The sequence below is a fragment of the Choloepus didactylus genome, chromosome 5, assembly GCF_015220235.1.
Source record: "Choloepus didactylus isolate mChoDid1 chromosome 5, mChoDid1.pri, whole genome shotgun sequence".
NCBI lineage: Eukaryota > Metazoa > Chordata > Mammalia > Pilosa > Megalonychidae > Choloepus > Choloepus didactylus.
Window position 1 is genome coordinate 11,907,879 of NC_051311.1, and position 25,215 is coordinate 11,933,093.

The window sequence follows — 25,215 nt, forward strand, 5'->3', positions numbered from 1 at the left end:
TTTAACTCCTACAGTTTGTTCAAATACCATAATTACATGGAACTTTTAATAGGAAGTGAGACCTGGTAGGTTTGCATAGGTTAATGTGAAATAATGACACATCCCAAAGTAATTTGGACAGAGAATAAAAATATATATGCAGCACCCCACCCCCCCCCCCGCAAGGAACTGGTGGAAAATGCAGAGGTGTTGGGCTTCCCCACCTGGATTGTTGCTGATGTTCTCACAAACATTGAAGACTGGTGGTTTGATGTGCTGAGCCCTCTATCACGGGACTTCCTTTATGAGGGTCATTACTGCAAAGGAAAGGCTAAACCTGCATATAATTGTGCCTGAGTCGCTCCCCTCTACGTGGGCCCTGACTCCCAAGGGTATAAATCTCCATGGCAACGTGGGATATGACTCCCAGGGATGAATCTGGACCCGACATCGTTGGGATTGAGAACATCTTCTTGACCAAAAGAGGGGTGAGAAATGAAACAAAATAGTTTCAGTGGCTGAGAGATTTCAAATGGAGTCAAGAGGTCACTCTGGTGGGCATTCTTATGCACTGTATAGATAACACTTTTTAGGTTTTAATGCATTGGAATAGCTAGAAATAAATACCTGAAACTATCAAACTACAACCCAGTAGCCTTGACTCTTGAAGACGATTGTATAACAATGTAGCTTACAAGGGGGGACAGTATGATTGTGAAAGCCTTGTGGATTGCACTCCCTTTATCCAGTGTATGGATGGGTGAGTAGAAAAATGGTGACAAAAAACTAAATGAAAAATAGGGTGTGAGGGGGGATGATTTGGGTGTTCTTTTTTACTTTTATTTTTTATTCTTTTTTTCACTTTTTATGGTACAAGGAAAATGTTCAAAAAATAGATTGGGGTGATGAATGCACAACTATATGATGGTACTGTGAACAGATGATTGTACACTTTGGATGATTGTATGGTATGTAGTCACATATATTTGAATTTTTTTAAAAATTGGTCAAGCAAGCGCACTGACCATTCAAAATGGAGGCCAGCTGTGAATGTGGGACGACCTTCATCATTTGTACCTGCTGAATATCAGTGTAGTCCCTACCTGAAAAAACATCTTCCCAGATACCTGCGTGGCTAATTCCTTCACTTCCTGTAAGTCTTTGCTCAGATGTCACCTATTTGAGGCCCAATCTGATTTCCCTAATACAAATTGTTCTTAGTTCTATTCCCCTTACGCTGAACAAGTTTTTTCAGCAGCACTAATCACCTTCTGATATATTAGAATACCAGCTCCATGGGGGCTATTTTGTCTGTTTTATTCACTGCTTTATTCCCAGTACCTGGACCAGTGCCTTGCATATAGGAGGCCCTCATGAAATATGGGCTGAGTCATAGAATTGTGGTTCTCATATAAGGATTTCTTAATAGATACCAGCTATATGTATGTTGTTTACTGTTTAATCTAAAAGTAAAGTATATGCTAATTCATTCCAAGCATGACTCCCCACAAAATATTTAAGGAATACACTTTCCAAGTATTCTCTCCATTTTCTTCCCTAAACATGTCCCTTAAAATAGAAAACCAATATAAAGTGTAATGTATTATATGCATGTGTTTGTATATATGATATGAAGTTTAAGTTTTCAATATATTTTTGACCCTGTATAATGCATGTATAAAAAATAAAACTATAAAATTTTTTAAAAAACACTATTGTGAGGCCAAATGAGGTAGCATATGTGGAAGGAATTTGTGAATTGCTTAGTGCTATTATTGTAATTACTACATCATAACTTAGTACCTAGAAAGAGAGAAAAAAGATGTTCAGAGGAAGCCAAATAGTGATTGTAATGAAAAAGGGGTTTGTTAATAACAGCATAGATCTGGCTTCTTTCTCCCTATCATTAAAAATGTTTCCATGCCCACCTGAAATATAAACATTTTAATGGAGAAAATATAACCAGAACAGTTAAATCAGTTTTGACTTATTTCATTGTGTCTGGATAGTAAGTGTTTCTGGGACGAGTCTGGAATGTCAGTTCCATTGTGTCCTGAGATGGCTCTTAGAACAGAACATGTCCAGGTATGTATGGCGAGACACAACTCAGGAATTTTGTGACTGTGTCTCACTAAGAAGACCATCTTAAGGTTGAGAGCTTATAGCATTTCATGTTTCTTTCTGTTCTCATTGGATTTGGTTTAACCATTAAAATGAAAAGATAATTCTTATTTTTAGGAGGACTAAAAACTATGATTTAAAAATAGATACTATGGCCAAATCTTGGTTTCTAAATACCGCTCTCCACTAAAAGGAACTGTGGCTCCTTGGAGAACTGAATGATAACACATATAGGGCAGGGAAAGTATATGAACCTGGAACATTCTCTTGTGCCAGAAAGTAAGGAAGGGCTCAAAGGACAGTGGAGATATATCAAAAGGATATAGAGCCAGCTTGAAATGGCTCCCACTGCCCAAATCTGGGACATTTTGAACATCAAAATATATAACAATATTATAGAATTAAACCCAGTGAATAAAAAAAGAATGCATGAGTCCACATTCATATAAATAAAGAGAGAAAGAAAGCTCTTCCTTGCAATAGAGTGTCAATTAATAAATGGAGAAGGAATGATGGGATTAGAAAACTCACTACAGATACCCCAGTAATATTTGATTCAGGCAAGAATCATCAATGAATGCTTCAACTAGTGAGTAAGAGTTTGATGAGGAAGAGGATATTTACACAGTATAAAATTATCTCCCTACAAGTTATTTTTTAATTACAAAGGGAAAAGTGTAACTTTACAGAGGAAAAACCTGGCAGACACCACCTTAACGAGGGAATCAAAGTTGGCACGGCCACATCCAATCCCACGGAAGATCCTAGGGCTCTACCTTAAAGTGCACCAGGACCCTACTACTCTCCAACACCTCCTCCAAGCCTCTTGGTTACACCACCATCACCTCCACTGAGAGGTCTCCCTCCTTCCTTCTAATCCACAAATAGTCTGCAGCCAACTCTGCAGCCAGAATGGGGCGTATTAAAATGTGGGGAAGATGACATCCCTTCTCTGAGCAAAACCTTCCCCTGCCCCATCTCAGCCAGAAGAAAAGCCCAGGTCCTGACCCTGGCTACCGGGCTCTCAGGGCTCACCCCTGTTAACCCCTGGCCCCATTTGCTTCCGTCTTTCTCACCATGTTGACCTCTTTGCCAGGATGTACTAGTCACATTCCCACCTCAAGGCCTGGGCACTTACTGTTCTTTCCACATGGAACAGTTTTCCTCCAGATTCCTGCCTCACCTGCTCCGATGTAAGCACTTCAACGCAGCCTTCTCTGGAAACCGCTTCAAATTGCAACTTCACCGCACCCCAGGTGTGACCATCTCTGCTCCCCGCCTGCTTTGTTTCCTCTCTGTCTGGTGACACTTTCTGACACACCACGTGATTAGTTATTTATGTTGTTAATCACCTCCCACATTGGCATTTAAGCTGGGGATAGATTTCCACCAGTATATTCCCAACTCCAAGAACATAGTGGACGCTCAATACATATTTGTCAAATGTTGGGTCAATAAATAAATATACTGCTGATTGTATAGTGCTATGTCATCAGAACTGGGCTCAGCAAGGTAGGGGCACACACAAAAATACTAAACTAAACTAGACATTTGCCACGGCCGCCAGCTCTCCAGAACCCGACAATCTGGTTGGGAAGTAGCACTGAGAGAGGGGAGAATTGCACACTCTCAAGTACTACATTCTTGGTACCTTCTGCAAAGGTAACCTGTGTCTCCTGAAGGGAGCATTCCCAGTGACCCCCAGCAGCCGTGGGGGCATGTTAGAGGAGTGGAGGGGCCACGCTGGGGAGGCAGGGGGAAGGCGGGGGAGCCGGTCCCCAGGCCACAGGAGGTGGCGATGGGGATGGTCCTCCAGAGACGGTGACGAGGGTCACGAAGACACAGGAGCAGGTCACAGAGTATGTGCGAGACCAGGTCTGGAGGGTGCGCTGGCTTTCGGGGGCCTTCATTTCCACCCGCTCAGCCCCCCTACCTGGTAGATGGAATTATGGTCCCTGTGGGCGGGGCCTTTCTAAACAGGGCCCTTCAAAGATGCCTAATCAGCAAAGGGTGGCCTCATGTGAATAGGTGTGGCTCCACCGAAGGATGGCCTTAATCTGTGCCACCCCAGATCTGTAAGAGAGGAAACGCCCATGCAGAGGCCAGGAAGGCTGCAGGGAGAAGTGGAAGTCAGTGGAAACGGGAAGGGCGGACACCAGGAGAGAGAGATGGCCAGGATACCCCAGGCAGAGAGACCACCGGGGAGCCCCCAAGCATTGCAGCCAGTCAGCGCCAAAATGCTACGGACTTCAGGGAGAAAGCACGGCCTTGCTGATGCTCAGTTATGGACTCCTAGCCTCCAAACCACAAGGCCAAGCGGCCGGGTGGGATTTGTCATAGCAGCCCGGCCATCCGCATCAGGTTCTTGGTGGGCATCCCCGCTGCACACCTGAGGTGAGGACCTGGGGCTAGTGATGTACGGGCAGGTCGCTCCAGGAAGCAGCTCAGGGGGGCCCAGGAGGAAGCTAAAGTCTGCTGGGGACTTGCGGAAGACGGCGCCGACACGCCTTGGACCTGTCTTTGAGTTTTCTCCTCTGCTCCCATTCTTCATTTGGCGACTCCCTGGCCCCGCAGCCAGCCCCCAGCAGAGCTGAAGAGAAGCCATCAGGCGGCGAGGCACAGGGGGTCGCGGGAGGAGCCAGGTAAGAACGGGACAGCAGGTGCCCGAGGGTAAAGCGAGGTAGCAGACCAGCATGCCACCTGCAGAGCGAGCATTCAGTGCCAATAGAGAGGTGAGCTACAGGATCCACAGGCATGAGTTTTAATGGAGGGCAATATGAATTCTCTCTAGCACCAACACCATGCCTAGCCCAATTTAGACTTCCTACAAAATCCAGGACCCAGTCCTTTGTAAGGCAATGAAAGGAGCTGGCTCACCTAATAAAACAAATTGATGGGAATCTGTCTATCACTGCTACTGCAGGTTAGTAAGTGCTAAGTGCTCTGGAAGTCTGTATCAAAATCATTAAGGTTTAAGAAACCAGCCACCCCACCCCACCCTACCCCACCCGAGGTGACTGAGTGTGGGGCAAAAAAAAAACACAAATCACAGCCCTTTCACGCACAAGGGCAAACGACACTTGTAATTGAAGATGCAAACTCAATTCCATACTTTCAGGGTAAAACTGTAAAGCAAAAATCACTTTTCTCCCGGCTGGCAGTGCGTTTCAAGATGCGAAAGAGATCCCACATCCTTGGGCAACTTGGCTCTGGAAGGAAAACGTCCCTGCCCGCTGGCCTTCTTCCGAAATGAGTTCAGTGCAGATGAGATGAGCGGGCTGCACCCGGCGCTCCCTGTCGTCAGGGCAGGCAAACCGCGTGGGCAAGAGGCTCTAAAACACAGGAAGAGCAACAACTGCTTCTGAAAGAGGGACACGTGTCCCCAAAGGAAGAAACACCCGGACCTGGGACCCATCAGCTCACAGCCCTGCCTGCCGGTGGGGAACACCCTCGAACCCTGGAAATCGGTCCAAACCCTTTCCCTGAGAAGCAGCCCCACCTCCCACCTGCTTGTTCTGCTGGATTTTTCTGACTCTGGACCTGCCAGGAATGCAGCTTGAGGACGGAGCCAGCCCGGCGGCTGTGGGAGGCGGAGGCCGCGCAGCAGCTGCTCAGGGCTGGGCCGGGAAGTGCATTTTAATAGTCCTGGGGCAATTACCAGCGAGTCTTTTTTTCGCCTTATGGTCCTGTTCGGGCCCCAAGCGAATGAGGGCATCACTGGGCTGTTCGGGGAGGCTGGAGGGGAGGTGAGAGGGGAGTGCAGGGTCTGGGCCTTCCTCCTTCAAGATGCCCCAGGAGGCCCTGCTCAGGGCTTTGCCGACTGTCTGCACAGTTCTGCTTTCTGGACTGCCCAGAAGTCTCTCGACAACCCCCACTGCCCCTCTTGGCATAGAAATGAGGTGCCCGAAAGGGAGGGTCCAGCCGAGGCCTGCTGGTTGCTGGTTTGGGCTTTGGTGCCAGGCCGGCTAAAATCCCTTTGCAGGCGGTTCCAGGGGCTGGGCACGTGGGCCTCTCTCCTTCCCCGACCCTGGCGGCCCAGGCCCCGTTCCCCAGCTCCCAGCCTGGCCTCCTCCTCTCTCCTCCCGCCATGCCTCTATCCCAAGGCACATCCTCTGCCTGGGTCCTGCTGAAGGCAGGGGCATGGAGCCCCGGGAGCCCTTAGGGGCCCCCAGGGGACAGGCGAGGGGCTGATGTCCCCTCAGGGCTGCGCCTCTCGCCTGTGCTCCAGGCCCCTGATCCGGCTCCTCCTGGCCCTTTGCAAAGGGGATGATGTCATTCCAAACCAGTCACCACATATTATGGGAAAGGGCGGGGGGGCTCCCCTGGCTCATCTCTCTGTAGGTTGTCGCCCCTGAAGGCGATTCTAAGGGAGGACTCATGGGAGGGGGTAGGGCTTGGTGAAGATGATAAAGATAATGACCACTATTCGCTGAGCATGCCCTGGCCTGAGGCTAAGCCATATATAAGCACTTTTTGAAACCGTTATACAATGCAATAGCATGAGTAATCTAACCATCCCCATTTACCAATGGAAATGCTGAGGCCTGATTAAATATAGTACCCATAGTCCCGAAGCCTGGAGGCACCAGCCTGGGGGAGCAAACCCACCCTGTGCCCTAACTGTGCCCTTAGCCACCTCCCACTCGCAGCTGGTGGGGCCTTGGCACCTGCAGCCCAACACAACCCACGGCCAACCAGGTGGGCCCTGGTCCTGCCTCCACCCACAGGTAACACCCACAAGGGCTGGGCAGGTGCCAGGCTCCCTCCCCCTTGGCCCACATGAACCCATTTTGTGCTCCTGACAGGTAGGGAAGTTGGGGCTGCTAGAGGCTCTCCCCACCTCACAGGTGCCTGAGCACAGGTCTAAGGCACCTGCCCGCCTGGAGCACCAGCCAAGGCAACAGACAGGCTCAGTGTGCACTAACCACTGCACCGTCCTACCCCACCTTCAGGGCAAAGGGTGCAATAGATACTGACTTAGAAACAAGACATAATTTTGGATTGATTTCTTTTTTTTTTTTTTAAGACAAAGGGCTCCCTCCGGCAGTGACTTGAAAGAGCCTCTGCTTGATCCACCCTCAGAAACCCCCTGAAAGCTCTCTATGTGGGAGCGGGCAGGGGGCAGTGCAGACGTGGGACCCGCCTGGCGTGTCATCACCAGCACACCTTGTGCTGTGCAAGAGGGTGACCCGCAGCCTCCAGCTTCGGGAACGGCTTCTTGCTGAGACAGGGAGCTGCCCGGGGGCAACAGAAGAATGCCGGAAACTGCCAATGGGCAGGACTCTTAGAGACACCTGTGCTCCAGCCTCTCGTCTTACAGGTGACCTAATTTTCCATTGTGCTTACAAGTGATGTTTTCCTTGGTCATAAATCAAGCCTTTTCCGTTCAGCTGTAGTTTCAGCAAAGGGAAGGGTCCTGCGCCATCTCAGACTTCCGTGGGAACGTGGACTTGAACGGGGAATCAGGCATGTCATGGGAAACTCAGCGTGGTATCTGGAGAGTTTTCTGCCGACGCCCCGGCCACACACGCAGGATCCAAGAACCCATTCCTCAGAGACAGTCCGGCTCCTTAGGATGCCTCCCTGTCTTCCTCAGTAATCTGCAGGGAGCCACTTCCAGCCCTGGGAGCAGGGGAGAGAGTCTTAGGTTGTTGAATGCCGTTAACGGGCCATGCACTGTCCGAGATGCTTTAAAACTAATCTTCCTGGAAATCCTTCTATTTGGGAGTCACTGTTACCATTGTACAGACCCAGAGATGCTAACATCTTATCGAAGCTCATACAACTAAATAACTGACCCAGGACCACTTCCCCATCACCTTGTGGGACTTCTGAAGTCTCTGGCCCAGAAAATAATTTGTTGTCATCCCAGCACATGCCCAGCAGAAGGTAGTTGTGCAATTAAAGCTTGTTGAGTGAATGAGTAAATGAATGAATGATATCTTTTTTAGTTAACACTCACTTTGTCGTAAGCTTCTCTAAATCCCCATATTCATTGATTCTCCACATCTCCCCAAAATGTATCAATACTGTAGAACACTTTCATACAGGATTCCAACAGATTTAGACTTAACTTTTATTCTTTTCCATCTTCTCATCCCTCTGTTGAGTCTTTTGAGTTAATTTGCTTTGCTGCCTCTCTCCAAGTCAATGCCGACAGGTGACAGACTTGGCAAACTCCAAATCTGTAGGTCCATAAATAGATTATGAAATAAGCAAGGGTGAAAAACAGAATCGTGGTGCTAATAATACCCAATGGATGGAATCCTTCACACACTCCATTGTTGGCCAACCTTCACGTAGCATCATTCAGGCACTTTAGAGATACAGAAACTGCATATAATTTATCCACAGTTCAAGGTCCTTTAAATTTCTCATAAACTCCTGGTCTGAAGCCCTGGCAAACCTCACATATGCTGTCTAGTTGCCCTTTCATCTGGGGTAATTGATAGAAGCTCTGCAGTGTTTAGTCTACTCAAAATTCTAGTTTTTCAACCCAAAGTGTTCTAAGTCCAATATTTTCAAAACTCAAGTTTCCTGTAGAGACTAACCCTCTACTTCAAAACAAGGAAAAGGGAAAAAGTTCTTTCTGCTCATTGCCCTATTTAACTATGAGAAGATGGAAATGTGGGGTAGTTAAAACTGGAGGGAGCTGTAATAGGCCAACTGTAATTGCCTTATAAACTCTTGGGTTGTAGATACTTAAAGAAAAGGTGAGAGTAAAAGAGAAAAATTTACCTGACTCAATTTTTCTAGGAGTGTGTATTTCCACATGCCATTTAGGGACATAACAATGGTATTGGGTCAGCCCAATCCTTGCTCACTGATTATTGGGAAAATGTGATTTGCACACGTCATTTTAGAATCGAGCCGATCCCTCCCACAGTGGGGAAAGCAATGCTTCTTTATCCTGGTTAGCATCTCCCGAAAAGAGGCAATGATTTTTACAGTTATCAAAGAAGAGGTTCACGGAAAACATCAATAATTAACTTCTACTCCTCCCACTTGTCCCCTGAGAAGGGTGCATTTAGGAGAAGATTGTCGAAAGACAACAAAGAACTCAAGATAGTGGTGACATCACAGAATCCTGGGACTTCCCTAGGGAAGACGCCTCTTGAGGTTGAAAATGCATCAGGTAAACTAATGCTCAGGACCCAGCTTATCAATATTTGATAAGTGTTAAAGATGTGACACGAGAAACCAGCAAAAGCTCATCTGCCTGTCCACCGCCAAAAGAGCAGCAACAAAGATCGGTAGTAACACTACGATAAATTTAACTGCGTGTTCAATTTTACTTAAATTCACTCATTCATTCATTCAACAAACTTATTCAACTATATGTAAGGCATTTTCCTATGTATGGGATATAACAAGAAACAAAACAAAGTCCCTGCCCCCACGACATCTATGTTCTAGTGGGTGAAAAGTTTCACACACATGCTATATTATATTATATAACATATTTATACTATTATGTATGTAATCTCAGGTGGTTCTTAGTGCCATGGAAAGACATAAGGTAGGGTGGAGAGGATGGGAGCAGATGGAAGGGGTGTTATTTATTATTTTATATAGGAAGGTTTCAAGGAAAGCTGCTTTAGTAAGGTAGCATTTGAGCAGAGACTTGAAAGCAGAGAGGAAATTCAGAATCAGGCAGATCGCTGGGGAAGAGCCTTCTGCACCGAGGGAGCAGCAAGTGGGAGCTGGTCAGTGTGTCTGAGGCGCAGCAGACGGCCCGGGAGCTGGAGCGGAGCGAGCCAGGTGGGGCAGTGTCGGCAGACGTGGGCAGGAGGGAACTGGGCCCGAGCGTGTAGCACATTAGGGGCCATTGTAAGAAATCTAACTTTTACCCGAGTGAGTGGTGAAGCTAGTGGAGGTTATGAGTCGAGGAGCGATGTGACCTGACCTACTGAAAACTAAATGAAACACAAACGCTCCGGCTGCTGAGTAGAAAATAGACTGAAGGGCAGCGAAGGCAGAAGCTGAGAGACCATTTAGGAATGTTTTGCAAGAATGCAGGCAAGAGGTGATATCAAACGTTGCCAATAGGCCTGGTGAGATTCAGCCACTGGATTCAGCAAGGTGGAAGTAGTCATTGGTGACTTTGACAGGAGCGCTTGCAGCTGAGGCGAGGATGGACTCCTGCCTGGAGTGAGTTCAGGAGAAAATGGGAGAATGGGGTTAGAGACACTCTTGCAAGGGGCAAAGAAATCGGGCAGTAACAGAAGGGAGACATGGGGTCCAGAGAGTGTGCTTGTAAGTGGGAGAAAAAGCAGGGAGTTTGTAAGCTGACAAGTGATCCAGTGGTTTGTGTGCTGATGAGTGATGCAGCAGAGAGTGAGAAACAAGAGGAAACAAGAGGAGCCAGACGCTGGAAAGGCCAGCATACAAGGGGAGGGAGGGGTGGGCTTAAAGCTGCAGTCACAGTTCCCAGTTGTGGGAGAGAAGGCGGTATGGGCAGGTGGTGGGGACTTGAGGACATTCTCTTCTGACTGCAACTCTTTTCTCAGTGGAATGGGAAGTAAGGTCATCAGCAGAGGGTAAAAATGGAGAAAGAGAACTTGGAGATTTCCAGAGAGAAGCGAAATTGCAAAGCCATCTCCTAGGAGAGTAGGAGGGTATATTAGTTAGGGTTCTCTTGGGAAGCAGAACCAACAAGAGATATGTGTAAATATAAGATTTTATTAAAGGGTCTCACACAACTGTGGGAATGTATGAGTCCAAATTCCATACTGCAGGATGCATGAGTTCAAATTCTGTAGGGCCAGCAGCAAACTGGCAACTCTGATGAAGGTGTTCAATAAACTCCTCAAGAAACATTTTGTTGGCCAGCTGAAGAATAAGAAGTGAAGTTTCTCTCTTTTTCCCCTAAAAGTCTTCAGCTGATCGGATTAAATCCAGTTGATTGAATTCTCTCATTGAGGAAGACATGCCCTTTGTTGATGTAATCAGTCACATTTGACTGATGACTTAATAAACCAGCTTTCTGGTTTATTAACCAGCCACAATTGTCCTTGCAGTAACGGTTAGGCCAGTGCTTGCTTGACCAGACACCTGGGCACCATCACCTGGCCAAGTTGACACATGAACCCAACCATCACAGAGAGTGAAGGAACTATGGGATTTTGATAGGGATCCCCGGGCACACTAAGGTCCCACTTGATATTAGTGGTCATGCATTAAAAGTGAGGCCAATCAGCTTGGTGGCTCAGCTGTCATTTTTCTCCAGCCATGTTCAGCTAGCAGGGTCAAGCACAAAATAAGTGAGGATTTGGATTTAACCAGAATTTAGATTTTTTTTTTCAGGGGACTATGACAAAGAGAGGAACAGGTTGTTGAAAATATATAGTTGAGATTTGCAGGTGATTAATTGCCATGTTAGGTCATGTCATCTGCGCTGGGGAAGGAAGGAAGGGTGGGAGGAAGGAAGGAATGAAGGAAGGAAGGAAGGAAGGAAAGAAGGAATTAAGGACAGACATGAGTGGGGTGAAGGACATAAAAAGCTGATAGGACCAATGGATGGTAGTCTTAGTGGGATCAAAAAAATGTTGTAGTTGGGGTGCTGATGGGAGTGAACTCAAAGATAGGATGAAGTTGTTGGAGAGTGGGTTGTTTTGAAGCAGTGTTGGCTTCATATGGCAATGGAAGAAGGTGTATTAGTTTCCTCTGGTTGCTGTAAGAAATTACCAAAAGCTTAGTGGCTTAAAACAATGCAAATTATTATCTTACAGTTCTGTAGTTCAGAAGTCTGAAATGGGTCCTCCAGGCCAAAATCAAGGTGTCAGCAAGGATGCATTCCTTTCTGGAGTCTCTAGGGGAGAACCTGTTTCCTTGCCCATTCAAACTTCTAGAGGTCACCTACGTTCCTTGGCTCATGGCCCCTTCCTCCATCTTCCAAGCAAGAAAAGCAGGTAGATTCCTTCTCACATCTCATCACTGACTCCTATTTTGCCTCCCTCTTCCATATTTAAAGACTCTTGCTATTAATTGGGACCACCTGCATAATCCAGGAAACTCTCCCTATCTTAAGGTCAGCTGATTAGACACCTTAATGCCACCTGAAACCTTAACTCCCCTTTGCCAGGTAACATATCCACAGGTTCCAAGGGAATAGAATGTAGACATATTTGGGGGGCAATTATTCTGCCTGCCATAGAAGGGTTGTGGTTGTTGGTAAAGACAGGATTCAGGCTGACCACGGGACGGGGTACCCCAAGGGGAGTAGAGGACAAGATCATTGGAGGAGAGAATGCTACAGAAATGAAAGGCTGGGATATTGGAAGGAACATCTGCAAGAATATTGAAATCGTCAAGATTTACAGTAGTAATAGTATTGTAGAGGTTCAAAGTTAATCAGGAAATAAAAATAATTAAGGAATGATGGGTTATGGCCAGGGGATAAAACAATTTTGACTGACCAAGCTATTGGAAATAAATGGAACTGAAGTTGTAGTCAACAGAAAAGACATTTTTCTCCAAATTCTGTTTCTCTGGAAGATTCAGAAAAGGTATTAATAATGGCAGGGAATTCCCTTTTTGCACGTCTGTAGGTAAGCTATCGTAACTATAAGGTATTGTTTTAAATTGTCCCAAATGCTTAAACATCCGTTCTCTTCCTAGATGCTCCTAACAAGTGTGAGATGGACACAGGAAATTCTTATTGTCCCTTTTTCATAATTTGAAAATACAGGATTAATTGATAGCAAATAAGTGGAAACATTAGATCTGTCCTGTGTCCATTCAATTACTTGGCTAAGTTTTTAAATACAATAAAAATATCCCGTATAATTATTTTCCTCTAGAAGGTTAGACTTTTGGGTCAAAAGTCCCATGAGAGTCTGGTGAAAGATAAGGATTTTTTTTCCCTAAGAGGGCACATAGGCACACACACACCACGATTTACTTAAAATTCAGGAGGTTCCCAGTCTCCCCAAAGATCCAAGGGTTCCATACTTCCAGTGAGCAGAACCTCTTGCCAAAATCCAAGATAAAACTACTCAGGGTAGAGTTGACTAACAATGTAAGTCATGAGGGAAGGTCTAATTAGATGCCCAATGAGTGATTTTAAAAAATTGTTTTTTTAGTCCCAAAGACCAATACAACACTCATCACTGAACTTGGGAATAATTCTTCATGGAAAGGCCTATGGAATCTTGCAGAATTGAGCTTAATGCCTGGAAAAGAGGATAGATGGCCTTTCAGGTGTGAAGGTTGGTGTCAGCAAAGGAGAGGAGTTGGAAGTTAGTTTGGAATGTTTGGGGGACAATGAATTGTCCATCTGACTATCTATGAAATGTGGGCCAGAATGATTTCCAGGGACATCTGTAAAAAAGAATTAAAACTCTTGGTAAAAGCCACTCCCAAAACAGCATAAATATGGTAGATGGATTTGGGTCAGGATATTCTCTGATATTCTGATATTCTAATATTCTGATATTCTAAGTGAGATATTCTGATATTCTGATATTCTAAGTGAGAAGTTCCTCATCAGATCACAAAACAGCTACTTGGACCCTACATTTTTTCCTGTGGTATTTTCTATCTTTTCAATGTTCCTAGCTGCTTCAGAAAAACTGATATATGAAGCCAAAACAAAGGCCTTTCTTTTTAACTTGGATAAATAATGCTTGCTTTATTTCTGTAGTGTGTGAGGACCCCAAACCCATCTTTTGACACTTTTTTCCCTCAACCTCCTTTTGCTCTCTATGAAATAAGAGCAGCCAAGAGGAAGGAATTTTTTTAAAAGTCTGTACGTTGTGGTTACATTGTTAGCATTGGAGAGACAAATGTTTTAAGAATATTTACTATCAGATGGAAAACAGATAAATGATGATAAATAATGCTGCCTATAGCCCTGCACTGCCACATTGGAATCTAAATCTGAGACATTACAGGGAAAATCCTGTGCACGACTCATCAAAGGGCTGAATTTCACCAAAATCAGATGCAGTTCGGGAATGTGGAGGGCATGGAGAAATCTCCTGAAGCGCAGTTTTCTGAGCTAAAATCTCCTTGGCAGTAAATCCACACAGAAATCCACACAGAGTATCACAGAATCATGGAATGTCAAGACTGGAAGGGAGCTAAGTGTTCTCAGTTCCGACTCCCAATTGATGCCTGAATTTCCTTTTCAACATGCCTAGCTCTGAGGAAACATATCTGGAGATGGGCAAGGCCAGTGGTGCACAAGGAAATGTTTAAAAGCTGGTTCTCTAAAGAAAAAAAAAAGGTTCCAGTTTGTAGCATCTGCCAGTTTCTGTGGTGTAAACACCCCCGCCCTGGCCACTTCAAGATCAACGTGTCATCACTATTATGTAGTTTTTCTACCATATAGATACAAGAGAGGTAAATAACCTCAAGAGTAATAGTCAAATAGGTAATAGTCAAATACAATAAAATAATTAGGAAGGATGAATTTTGAATATTTTTACCTTGGTTTCTAATGTAATTTATTGAATTTTAAAGTTGTAGGATTTAATTTTTAATAATGGCTTATGTAACAGATTGGCTCTGTGAACTGGTACGAGCTAACTCTGGCACTGCACTAGCAGCGGGGCTGGGAAAGGAGGGAGGGTCACCTCCTCCCAAAGGGTCCCCTTAGCCGATCCTGTTCAATGGCAGCTTCCCACTGTCAACATCCAAGCCTTCCAGGGTCCCCTTCTTAGACAGCACTTTTAAGCCAATCTTCTCTGCTTCACTCCCATTTCTCTATCATTTCTTCCAATGATAGCCACCATTCCTGAAAAGAAACTCCAGACGGATTAATGATCTAAATGTAAAAATAAAGCCATGAAAGAATTAGGAGAAACATGAAAGGTTGTTTTTATACACTTGGGGCAAGATAGAGTTCTTAAGCATGACATGACATCTAGAAACCAGGAGAAAACAATGAACAGATTTGATTTAATAACTTAAAAACCTTTTGCTTTCAAAAACAGTCCATTATAGACAATGGGAAAAATATAAGTATCATTGTAACAGATTAAAAGTTGGATTCCTTATAAAAGGTCTTATGAATCAAAAAGAAGACAAAAATCCAATAGAAAAATAGGCCAAGGATATGACCAAGTAATTCATAGAAGAACCACAAATGTCAATAACTATGTGAACAGATGCTCCAAGAAATGCACAGTAAAATGATGAGACGCCTTTTTCACCTAACAGATTAGTAAACATGAAAAGGCGTGTTAACCCCAATACTGGAGAAAGTATGGAAAATCGAGTATTCACGCACTGCTGGTAGAAGTGAAAATCAGTGCAATCTATTTAAAGAAGGCAATACAGGAATACCTAAAAAAGAAAAATGCATTAAAATGCACATCCTCCTTGACCCACAATTCTGTTATGAACTTATAATTTTATAAATGACCTAAGATTTATGTACAAAAATGTGTGTCACAGCCTGGTGGCAATGGCATAATATCAGAAAGAAAATGAGTGTTGTCTAGTAGGGGACAGTTTAGAAAACCTATGGTGTGCCCCTACAATGCAAGGCCACCAAACTGTTACGGAAGGAGGTAGCTCTGTATGCGCAAACACACACACCCACCAAGACAGTTCAAGTGAGAAAAAGGAAAAGGTGCCAAGCATAATGTTTGGCCTGATGCCACTTATGTCAGTTAAAAAAGATCTGTGCACATGTGTTCATATAATCATTTTGATGGGAAAGATAAAAAGGAAACTAACAGTCAATACCTTTGGGTAGGGGGACTGGAGGTTATAAGATGAAAGATGTTTGCTTTTCATTTTCTTTTTATACTTTTGAAGAAATTGCCAGGGACATGTGGGGCACCTTTATTTAAACAATCAACTCATTTCTTTTTCATAAATAAATTACAGTGTCTTGGTTTGTGTTCCCCCAGAAGCAGACCCTGAGACAAGAATTCGAATGCAAGGGTTTATTTGGGAGCTAATCCTGAGAGATGTGGGGAGGGGATTGAGAAGGGAGACCGGGAATGGAAGGAAGTGCACTAAAGAGTGTGGTCAGTCAGGGCCACCATGGTGGGGCCGCCAGGGTGGGGCAGCGCCCGTGGAGCCAGCACCCGCCTACAGCTGAGGTGTTATCCCCACTCCTGGGGCCCCTGCCCGGAGGCCGTTCCGGGCATCAGTCCCGGGCCATGGGAAGGCAGAGCAGGTCAGAGAAAGCTTGGACAAAGAGGCAGCAGTGGACACACGTGAAAATGGTCATTGGGGGGATGTGAGCAGGACACTCGATGCATCTGCTGCGTGACAGTGGCACAGTACCGGAATTATACTAACAAAGTGTGGGTGTCGGCTGACCTCGCAATTTCACGTCTAGGAATCTCGCTCCTGATACACTGACATGCCTGGGCCCTGATCAGCAATACAGGAAAAAGGATTTTATTGCAGAATTGTTTAAAACGCAATATAGGCAAAACAATAAGCCAATGTGAATGTTAATCAGCAGAGAACTGATTAATGCATCACGGTGTAGCGGGTGTATGCAGGCAATTAAAAGAATGAGGTTCACCTCTATTAAATTACATGAGGAAATCCAAGACATATCACACTGTGTAACTATATATATATATATATATACACACACACATACAAAACATATATATGATCTCATTTTTGTAAAGAAAAAAGCAAGTAAAAACACACCCAATACCCCAATCCAACATATGTGCATTTATGTGTACACAAGTAAAGGTCAGAAAAAATAAATGAATTGTGGAAGTGAGTGCAATGTAAAGTATACTTTATATATCATTGCATTGTTTGAATTTACTATAAGAACCCATATTCTATTAAAAGGGGGGGGTCTAGATACAGTCCCTCCTTAATACTATTATTGTAGGGACTAATTGAGATAGTACTTGTAAAGTACCCAGCATAATGCCACACATCCGTACGTCTTTGATAAATAAGTAAGTGACAGCTGTTAAAGAAGAGGACTTTCCCCAGCACAGAGAATCCTGGGGTGTAAAGTGAGCTGGAAGTTCTCCATCCCATCTCACATCACTTCATTTGTCCTTTCATTTAACAATCAGCACGAAGGCCTCTTGCCAGCCTGGCATTGGAGATGCATCAGGAAACAAGCCAAAGTCCCACCTTTGTGGAGCTTCCGTGCTAAGGGTGCAGGTGATATACAGATACATGGGCGACATGTCAAGTGGCTATGGATGCTGTGGAGAAACAGCAGGGAAAGGAGGAATGGAGTGCTGGGGTGAGCTGCTGCTGTTGGTAGGATGGCCTCTGCTAAGTGATACTTGAACAGAGACCTCAAGAAGTAAGGAGAGAAACCTGTGGATATTTGAAGAATAAACTTTCTAAGAAGGGAGCCTGGAGGGCAAAGGCCCTTGGTCTAGTTGAGGATGAGCAGAGCCCAGCGTGGCTGGAGCAGAGCGAGTGAGGGGCCCGGGGTGACAGGTGGGAGATGAAGCTGAGTGGCCACGGGGCTGGACTGCATGAGTCTCTGTGGGCTCCGGCAAGGGTGAGCACTGCACTGCGTGCAATGTAAAATGATTGGAGGGTCAAGCTGGGCATGATATTTTAACATCACTGTGGTCACAGAGTAGAATATGGATTAGTGAAGGGCAAGGTGGGGGTGGGAGATGAGATGAGGTTTCTCCTTTACAGATGGCCAACAGGTGTATTGACAAAGCGATCCCCTCAGCCCTTGGAGAGGGCCTGGAGCCCCCTCCCGCCCCGTCCAGTCGCCTCCAGCCTCGAGCTGTGGCCCCCGTGGCCATACAAATATTAACCACTTCCCATGAGCGCCATGGCATGAAAATGGTTGGGGAGCAGCAGCATAAACACCTGCCAGCAGATCCCACAGGTGAATGGACTTTGATGGAGCCCAGGCCTGAGTCCTGCCATAGACACCCCTCACCAGCCAAGGCGCTCTCAGCCAGAGCGTGTTCCTAATCCAACAAGAGTGGCGGCCAGCTCTGGGCAGGGGTGAGTGTATTTGTATTTGAAGGTTTTCTCCACAATTCTAACAGACCCTGGAATCCTTCCTGCCTACTCTTGGTTTTCCCACTTTCTCCCAAGGGCAGGCTCTGCCTCTGCAGACATCACAACCTTCCCCTCACCTGGCCTTGTGCACGGAATCCAGGGCCAGCCCGTTCTGCCCGTGGCCGCAGGAGGAAATGGTCATCCGTTAGCGCTCAGCAGAAAGACTCCAGAGGCAGCCACCCTCAGCCTTGGGAGGTTCTGGAAACAACGGTTCCTCCCTACAAAAAATGCAAGAATATTTTAAAATTAAAATGTGTCAGCTTTTGTGAGCAAGAGCTATACTTCTTTCCCAATGGCAGTTTTCAAACATTTCAAAACTGTGAAATGGTAAGTCGTCTCCCTTCATTTTTTTCTGTTTTCTCTCATTCTGAAAATATATGTGTATTTATGTACACAGTACCCTTGGAGGCGTATTTTCTAGGATGGAAATAAAAAGGAAAGTGGGTGCTGTTTGGAATTTGGACACTGAGAAGAGGTGGATATGTGCTCTTTGTTCAGTGTGCAGTTTAGCACGTTGTTCCCTACCTTACAGGTAGAGAATACTGTTCTCTTTGTCTACAACCTCCACCATCCTCTTTGCCTATATTTGCTGATGTGATTAACAAGGTGTTTGTGCAAATAATCTCACTCTCCCAGCACTATGCTTGGAGAATTCCCAAGACCAACCAGTCAAATTTGGGGGCAGGTCATTGCCTATTTCCAATAAAATGCATTCATATACATTTCAGATCCATTTTACTACTGCTTAGCTATAGCTGTTGCCAAGGAGAAAGGAAGGGGCTGGATACCACAAAAGCAAAAACAGAATATTTTTTAAAAATTTTAATATATGCTCATTTCTTAAAATTGGAAAATCCCTGTTGTGATGTCAGGATTTTGTGGTAGTCTTCCATTCTTCTCCCACATGTCCAAGAGGAAATCTTCCCTTTCATTCATCTTTCTGAACCTCATGATGCATCATTTCGCCCCCTAACACATGGGCAGGGTCCCCTTGCACCCAGCCAGGGTTGTGCTTGAGAAGCAAAGCTAGTGGTTGCATGGCAAATTCCATTGCCCAGACTCTCCTAGCAACATGGTGACAAGAACAAACACAACAATAACCCTTTGTCTTTAGCTCTGTAAAGCAATGTGGCCATTAGTCTCACCAGAAAATCCAAAGGATATTTTGAAAGCGAAAAGTGATCTCTTACTGAAGTGTTGAGAAATTGGAGGGAAGGCACCAGAATTGTAGTCAGGAGCATGGCATACCCAAAGGGGGCCCCTGGGTGGTGGAACGATGGGGCTGGGAAGGTCCTAATTGTGGTCCTCTTTAGGGAACCCAGATACCATTGTCCAAGTTACTTCAACTCTTTACATCTTACTTTCCTTGTCTTTGAAATGAGGAGTTACTTCTTAAGAGGTGATGGTCCTTGTTAAAAATGCAGATTTGGGGGCCTACACCAGTCCTACACAACCAATTTCTGGGACTGTGCTTCAAGTATATAACTTATAACCAAATGAACAAATGAACAAATTGGCTGAACAACTCTAAAAATGTTTCTAATTTTGTTTGCTTGGCAAGAGAAAAAAGACCAATGTACACTGTATGACTGGTATGCTATACATATCATGCAGAAGAATTTTTTCTCTGATAGGTATTATAAAGGACTAAACTAACCCATTTTATATACTCTTTCCACTTATCTGTCATCTATACAAGACTACATATCATGCACCCCATCAGTAAAAAGCTTTTGAACATGTCTCCATTTTATGAACTTTAAAAATATTTACTATTTAGTAACTATTTGTTTATACATGCTCTACTATACATTAGTATTAATATATTATGAACATTACAAAAATATTTAAAATATGTTCTAAAGAAAAATATTTGAAATAAATAAGATTTTACAGATTTGATTAGTGAAAATCTTGGGTTAACACGTTAACACTCTGATAGCAATATCAAAACAATCTGCCATAAAGTTTTAAGTTCACTATATTTTGATAGTAATAATAGATGAAAATATGCTTCACAAAGATATGTAGATTCAAATGGAAGAAGTGCCTTTTTTTTTTTTTTTTTTTTTGCTGCACTACTGAATTATAATACTAAATTTTTAATTCTGTCCACAACCATTCATGCCAAAGTTTCCTGATGGCCTATAAATTTCCATTTTTCCCAATGTCAAATATCTGTTGTTGTAAACTAATTGGAAGGTGGGCATTCTTTATATTTCTAACAAACACATTCAAAACACTATATAATTCTTCTTTTGGAAAAATTTTGAATATTATGAAATTCTGTTTCCAGGATTTTCATGTGCAGATATGAGCTTTTACATTGTTTTTGAAATAAAAAAAAGACTTTAAATAGATATATTCCAAACATCTGTTTTCAAAATGCTCTTTCCAGAGCATGAAATTTTTAAAAAAATAACTACTTTCTTCCTTGAAACACACAAACTACCTAAACTTACTAAAGAAGATATAGATGATTTCAACAGACCAACAACAAGTACAGAGACTGAATCAGTCATCAAAAAACTCCCAAACAAAGAAAAGTCCAGGTCTATTTGCTTCACTGCTGAATTTTACCAAGCATTCAAAGAAGAATTAATGCCAGTCCTTCTTAAATTCTTCTCCAAAAAGTTGAAGGGGCAGGAAGACTTCTTAATTCATTCTGAGGCCAGCATCACCCTAATAGAGATATCACAAGTAAAAAAATTACAGACCCATATCCCTCATGAACATAGACGCAAAAATACTCAACAAAATACTAGCAAACTGAATCAAACGGCACATTAAAAGGATTATACATCACAATCAAGTGGGATTTATCCCTGGAGTGCAAGGGTAGTTCAACATAAAAAAATCAATCAGTGAAATGCACCACATTAACAGAATGAAAGGAAAAAAAAAACAAAAAACTTCCAATTGATCATTTCAGTTGACCTCAGAAAAGGCATTTGACAAATACAGCATTCTTTCTTGATAAAAACACCAGGTAAATTAGAAGTAGAAAGGCACTTCCTCAACATGATAAAGGGAATATGTGAAAAACTCACAGCTAACATCATACTCAATGGTGAAAGACAAAAATCTCTCCCCCTAAGATCAGGAAAAAGATAAGGATGACCACTTTCACCACTGTTATTCAACACTGTGCTAGAAGCAGTGAGCAATTAATCAAGAAAAAGAAATAAAAGGCATCTAAATTGGAAAAAAAAAGTAAAACTATCCCTTTTGGCAGATGCCATGATTCTATATTTAGAAAATCTATAGGAAATGAAGAATCTACAGGAAGGCTACTAGAACTAACAAATGAATTCAGCAAAGCAGCAGGGTACAGATCAACACATAGAAATTGGTGGTGTTTCCATATGCCAGCAATGAGCAATCCAAAAAGGTAATTAAGAAAGCAATTCCATTAACAATAGCAACTAAAAGAATACAATATCTAGCAATATGTAATCAATGATGTAAAGGACTTGCATACAGAAAACTACAAAAAATTACTGAAAGAAATTAAGGAGTCCTAAGTAAATGGAAGGATATTCCATGCTTGTGCATTGGAAGACATATATTTAAGATGTCTATACTACCCAAAGTTATTTACAGATTCAGTGCTATCCCAATACAAATTCCAACATCCATTTTTGCCGATATGAGAAAGCTAATTATCACATTCATATGGAAGGGCAAGGAACCCTGAATATCCAAAACCATCTTGAAAAAGAAGAATAAAGTTGGAGGACTCACACCTCAAGATTTCAAAACTTATTACAAAGCTAGAGTAATCAAAACAGTGTGGTATTGGCACAAGAACAGACATAAAGACCAATGAAATAGAATTGAGAGCTCACATCTATGGCTAACTGATTTTTGCAAGGAAACCAAGTCCAGTTAATGGAAAAACAATATTCTCTTCAACAAATAACGTTAGGAAAATTGGTTGTCCACAAGCGAAAGAATGAAATTAGACACCTAACTCACACTATATACAAAAATTAACTCAAAATGGATCAATGACAAAATTATAAAATGAAAACTATAAAAATTCTTTGAAGAGATCATGGGGAAATATCTTCAAGACCTTGTCTTAGAAAGTGGATTCTTAGATTTTTACAACCCAGACACAGACAACAAAAGAAAATATAAATAAGTGGAACATTATCAAAATTAAAAATTTTTGTCCATCAAAGGACATTATCAACAAAGTGAAAAGACAGCCAACAGAATGGGAGAAAATATTAGTAAACCATTTATCTGATAAGGGTTTAATATCCAGAAAATATAAAGAAATCCTACAATCCTACAACTCAAGAATACAAACAACCTAATTTAAAAATAGGAAAAAAATCCTACAACCCTACAACTACAATCCTATAATCCTACGGTCCTACAGTCCTACAATCCTACAACTCAAGAATACAAACAACCTAATTAAAAAATAGGAAAAGGACTTGAATGGACATTTCTCCCAAGAAGCTATACAAATGGACAATAACATGAAAAAAGTGCTCAACATCGTTAGACGTTAGGGAAATGCAAGTCAAAATCACAAAGAGATATCACCTCCCGCCCATTAGAATGGCTATTATTTTAAAAAAATGGAAAATAATAAGTGCTGGTGAGGATGCAGAGAAATGGGATCCATCTTATGTTGTTAGCGGGAGAGTAATATTGTGTAGCTGCTGTGGAAAACAGTTTGGCAGTACCTCAAAAAGTTAGACATAAAACTACCATATGGCCCAGCAATCCCACTTTGAGGTATATACACAAAACAATTGAAAGCAGTGACTTGGACAGATATAGGTCCACTAATGTTCATAATAGCATTATTCACAATAGCCCAGAGGTGGGCACAACCCAAGTGACCATCAGCAGATGAATGGAAAAGCAAAATGTGACATATCCATACAATGGAATTTTACTCAGCCTTAAAAAGGAATAAAGCTCTGATACATTCCACTACATGGATGAACCTTGAAGACATCATGTTGAGTAAAATAAGTCAAACACAAAGGGACAGATATTGTGTGGGTCCACTTATATTAAATAGCTAGAATATGCAAATACAGAGAGACAGAAGGTAGAGTCCAGGTCACCAGGGGCAGAGGATAGGGGAGGAGGAATGGGGGATTAATGCATAATGGGTGTAGGGTTTCTGTTTGGGGTGCTGAGGGTAGCACATCATTGTGAATGTGATTAATCCCACTAAATAGTAGGTTTGGGAGTGGTTGAGATGGGCAAGTTTGTTGCATATATGTTTCCATAATTTTTTTTAAAAAGGAGCAACTAAAGAGAAAATGACAATTAAATGTAATATGTGATACTGGACTGGACGTAACAGTGGAAGAGAAAAGGCCCCAAAGGATGTTATTGGGACTTTTAAAAATGTTGGAATATAGGTTATGAATTTTATATCAATGTTAAATTTCTTGAATTTGGTAACTGTACTTAAGGTGCTTGTGTGAGTGAACATTCTTGTACTGCGAAATGTACATGGCAGGAATAAGTATTCAAGGAGCATAATGTATACAACCTACTCTCAAATTTAGAAAACAGATAGACTGACAGGCTGATGGACAGATGGGTGGGTGGATGGATGGATAGAATGATACAGTAAATGTGGCAAAATGTTAAAAGTTGGTAGATGTGGGTGTCCGGGTGGAGGATATGTTAGAGTTTTCTGTACGGGTTTTGTATTATTTTTGCAACTGTCCTATAAATTTGAAGTTATTTCAAAATAAAAAGTTTCTAAAAACAGAAAAAAAAATTACTTTCTCACTTGTTTTGACATCATTTTCTCCTCACCTTTATCTCGAAGCGACAGATTAAACCTATTTAATTTTTAAATATATCTGCTGAGTAGCATGACAGCCACTTGTATTCACAGAAAAAGCACATTGAGAACACTTGCGCTTTGTAGAAAGAATAACGAGCGACTCAAGTATAATAACGCTTCTAAGTGTTTTGCCATGAGATAACCTACAACTCTTTCCGGGACAAGAGATTTTCTCGGTCCTCCCCATCTCGTCAAAATTATCCTTCTATTTTTCTTTTTTAAGTAAACTCACTGATGCCATCTTGTAACAGTTGTCCCTTCTGGTTCCTGTTTTCTGCTGCAGGTGTCCTTGTGGCTTTTGCAGTGAGTAGCTGTCACCGGAGGGGCTATCTGGGAGCATTTGATTTGAGGTCTTGTCTCTAATCCTGTCACAGGATTAAAGCAGCCCCACTCCGTAAGTGATTATATTTAAATGGATACCTCCCCCACCAGCCTTCTTAATTTAAGAAGTCATTTACTGCTGAGAATATATCTTTTCCAGTACATTTTTCTTTGGCAGGGGTCATATAAAAAGCATTTTCATGTATTTTATTATTAAAACAGCATCTAGCAGCTTCATTACGAAATGATGTTAGAAGCATCTCAGATTTCACTCTGCATTATGGCAGTCATCCATTGTGTGCACTTTTTACTAAAACTTTTTGCTTTACATTTTCAAAGGATATTCTAACTAAGAAAAGCATTTTAATTTTCCACCATTGTTTTATGTAAATTATTTCACCAATTTTTACTTTGGCAATTTCCCTAAGAGTATATTTGCTATTAAATAAAAAAATCTCATAAGTGTCTCCTAAATAGGGATAAATATTTAGTAAAAAAAAAAAATTAATACTGGATTGAGGATCATGCAACTTTGCACTTCAAACAAAACTACGGGCTTGTTTTTATGTTCTGGATTCTTCGTTTCAAATAGCTTGCTAATCATAGTTTTGTTCAATCATTTTCTATTATTTCAAGGAATACCATACACCTAGGTCAGTGTTCATTGTTAACCATGATAGATTAAAAAATCTATATTTCAAACAGTTTTCAAGAACTTAATTTTTTTGTAGATTTACAGAAGGATTGCTAAGACAGAACAGAGAATTCCTGTACACCCTTCACCCAGCTCCCCAATATTAACATTTGACATACCATATACATTTATCAAAACCACAAAATTAACATTAGTGCTGTATGCTATTAACTAAATGACTTGCTGTATTTGGATTTATCCAGTTCTTCCACTAATGTCCTTTTTCTCTTCCAGGATCCGATACCATGTTGCCAAATAGTCAACAGTCAATGCCACTAAATTTGTG